The following is a 4,114-nucleotide window of genomic DNA, read 5'->3' on the forward strand; positions in this document are numbered from 1 at the left end:
TTCCTCTTCAGACTCACGCAACACATGCAATGATGCTGAATGCAGGATGATCACAGGCCGGTGGGTGGAAAGTCTTGTGGATCCAGTGGCGGTGGACGCATCTAAGCACTGGCAGGGGTCTCCATGTGGCTCCTCCAGCTCAGGGTGCTAATGTAGCTCCATGTGTCTTGTCAGCTGCAATGTCTCCCAGGGAGTGAGCCTGTGTCCCACCTCCAGTGAGCTATTTATTTCTTTATTAAGTCATCAAGCTGCGACCTGCTTGACAGGCTAAACTCCACCCTTTCACTCCTAAGCCTCAAATTGATAACCGTTGATACAACTACCACACCCAGCGTGACGTGCTTCTCCAAAGATCGGTCTCTCCTGCCGATGTACTCATGTTCTTAGGAGCATCCTGGCTGGCCTTCTGCTGTCAGCCCCTGGTGTATCTGGTGTTCTGGGCCAGCACCATCGTTCAAAGGTGTCTTCTCTGGTCCTCCGTCTTTGCGGGCCAGCTTTCACATGCATAGGAAGTGACTGAGCATATCATGACTGGGGTCGGGCACCCCTTGATCCTCCAAGTCACATCGCCCCTCTGACATGTTAAACTGGCCTTTGCAGCAGATTCCCACCCGAGACTGGTCTGAGTTCCTGGCTGCAGCTCCCATGACCGCGGGTTGTGGATCCAAGTAACACGGGTCCTCAGCAACTCCAGTCTGTGCTCCGTTTATCACGATGCTGCTCCTGGGCCCGGTTGTGAGGGCTCTCTTGTTCCAGGTGCTGCGGTGTAATCCTTCCGAGGGCTGTGGTCCTTGATCTTTATCAAGAACCAGTAGTGAGTTGGAAAAGAGACCGACTTGGGCATTGTCCGTTATAAATAGCTGTTTTCCACCTGGGAAAGTACTGCTGTGTCTGACTTGTTCCCGTAAGTCCTCTGTCCACCACCCTCACACCAACAAGGGGTTTTGTCTGAGTGAGCGTTCCCAAACAGGTCTCCTGGACGCGGATCTGGTTCCATCTGCTTTCATGCCTGAGATGCATTTGTACCAGGGGCAATGCTCACCACTTCCCTAACCTAACAGTGTTTGGGTCTGTTACTGTTCTAGACACTGCACTCAACACTTCCCTTCTCATCTTTATCTTGCTCTTGTGGGGTCTCATCGACTGCTAACCCAAATGGCTGGGGTTTGAGCCCACTCAGAGACTGCTCAAGGAGCCCAGGTAGGGCTGTGGGATAAGCACTGGACTGCTAACCTCAAGGTCCGAGGTTCAAACCCACCAGCTGCTCTGTGGAACAAAAATGAGGCTGTCTGCTCCCATAAAGATTCCCAGTCTCAGACTCCCTGTAGGGTTTCTATGAGTTGGAGCCCACACGATGGCCGTGGGTGGGGACCCCTCAGCAGAAAGACCTGGTGATTGGCTTGGTGAAGTGTTCACACAGCCCAGAAACCTCCGCGGACATCCCTGCTCTGCCTCGGCGGGGTCACCAGGAATCAGAATCAGTCCGATGACGTCACTGCACAAGAACCACGCAGACAAACGCGTCCCACGTGACTGTTACAGCTCAAGGTGTCCTACCGATGGAGAATTAATTATAGGCTTGATCTTAGATTCCTGCACAGCGTAGGAAACGTGCGAGTCTAGAATGCCAAATTACCCCAGGTCTTCACACGCCTTAACGCACAAACACATCCTCGCAATGGTTGAAAACATTTAGATCCTGCCTGAGCTCAAAGCGATTTCAAAATACTACCGCAGTGGTTTTGACTCATTTCATAACCATCTCTAACTTCACTCCCGTGTCTTACTGAACCAAAAAAAAAAATTACAGGATTCAGAGCACCTGAGGCTGAAGATGCCAAGTTATTGATCAAGAGATTCATTTTGGGGTGACTCAGCATTCGATTGTAGCTTCAGGGGCGATTTCATCCTAGCCGGCAATTACAGGGCTGTGCACCATTATACGTATTCATTTCAACAACGAGAGAAATACCTCCTAATGGGGCAGCCTCCTCTCTGTTGCTGCATCCTGTTTAGCTACCTGGCTATGCGTACTGGAATTTCAACCACTGAGAACTAAGTGTCTCCTAACAGAGGGACTTTCTGGCATTACAGCCAGGTTTACCTGCATGCTCACGTAGACCTACCTGGATTCCTACCTGGGAAATAAGTATACCCTCATGGAGCCGTGTGGGAGTTACACACATCACCTGCTGTCAACTCGAGGATTTTAAGAGCAGGGTCACAGCCTGATGCCTCCGTGTGGGCGGGGCCTTCTCGTGAGAATTCTGGGAACTTCCTCTCTTCCTCCCTGGCAGTGGGCCACACACACTCTGCTTCATCTTCCTGTTGAGCCACGCTGATGGCAGCCAGAGCTCTGGAGATGCGTCCACCACCGCAGTATCCACAGGACTTTCCACTCACTGGCCTGTGATCTTCCTGTGTTTGGCATCACAACATGTGCTGTGTGAGTCTAAAGAGGAATTTTGGGGCTGGAATCAGAACCTATGGGCTCATATCGGACTGGTGGACTGGGCTGGGCATTTTCTCAATAACAACTGCTCTGTGATAGAAGCTCTCTCTGACACACACACACCAGGGCACCTGGATTAGTTTCTCAAATCTAGGACTGCACCCGACTTTGTTGTGGTGGCTAGGTGCCCCGCGGTCAACTCACAGAGACCCTACTAGCACAACAGAGCACCGCGCAGGCTGGTCCTGGGCGTCCCTCACAGTTACCATTATGTCGGAGCCCATTGCAGTTACTGGGCTAAACTATCCACTGAGGGCTCCCTCCTTTCAGGACCCTCTCCCAAGGAACAGTCTCTCCTGACCACATGCCCAAAGAAGGTGAGGCGAAAACCCCCAACATCCCTTGCATCTCCGGAGCATTCTGGCTGTGCCTCTCCCAAGACAGAGCGGACTCCTTTCTGGCAGTCCACGGGGCTCTCAATATTCTCCACCAACCAAGGCTTCGTCTTCTTTGCTGTTGTCTGGCTTTCGCACACGTGAGGTGATGAAGGGCACCTGTGCTTGGGTCAGGCTTGCCGGGGTCCTTAGGGTGACAGCTTGGCTCTGGACGACTTTCAGCAGGTCTTTTGCTGCAGGTTTTCCCAATAAAAGACGTAGTTTGATGTGTTCGACAGCTGCTTCCGTGAGCATTGATTCTGGATCCAAGTGGAAAGAAATCCTGGAGAAGTTCAGTTTTTCTCCATGTCGGCTTCCCAAATGCACACCCTAATTCCTCTTACGGAGAAACCAAGCTCCCCAGTACTCATGGAATTCACATCCAGTATGATGGCCATGTTTAAAGTGCCTACCTCAACCCACGAAGTCCATTTCCACAAGTCACTGCATCTGGACACACACGCACACACCCGTGTGCATGCACCTGCCTGTGCATTTGAATTCTCATAAAGAGAGATTCTGAGCACAGAAGCGAGAACACAGCGAGGGTTGTCCCTACCTGCAGCAGGTGACTGTCCCCGCTGTGAACATTGGTCCTCCTTTTGAAGAAGTGCTTCCCGAATAGAACCTTCTGTAAGCCACTCTGCCAATAAGGCCACGCCCCATCTCCACCGCCATCTCCCGACCAGACTGAGGAGGGCTCCTGCTTGCCCTCCAGCCCACAGTGCACTCACACGTGCACCTTGAGCGGCACCTGTTGGTGGCAGCACGCGGGCAGGTGCTGCATCTGTAAGTCTCTCCATTTAGAGACCCTCCACCACCCTACCCCACGACAGTGACCAGGAAGCATCTCAGTGCTGGCGAGGGGCTCCACGTGGCTCCTCATAGCTTGTCAACAGGAAGGGGAAGCAAGAGAGAGAGTCCCACCTCCAGGGAGAAAGAGAGGAAGTTACCGGAATCCTCATGAGAAGGCTCCGCTCACCAGGAGGCATCCTCAGGCTGTGGCCTGATTGACAGGCCAGACTCCACCCCTTCACTTACCTATCAAGTTGACATCGAACTATGTGACTACCATAGAGATCACAACAGACCCTCCGTATGCTAACTACAGATTAGGGAACTGCCCCACAGCGTGGCGACGCTGAGAGAGAAAGGTCCCGTCACGTACACTCTGTGGAGCCCTCTCTGCGGTGACAGGCTTGGTGTCACCGTGGGTTGGGACACCCCC

Source organism: Echinops telfairi, unplaced genomic scaffold (assembly GCF_000313985.2).
Source record: "Echinops telfairi isolate 266 unplaced genomic scaffold, ASM31398v2 ScPeMD7_7414;HRSCAF=8452, whole genome shotgun sequence".
Lineage (NCBI taxonomy): Eukaryota > Metazoa > Chordata > Mammalia > Afrosoricida > Tenrecidae > Echinops > Echinops telfairi.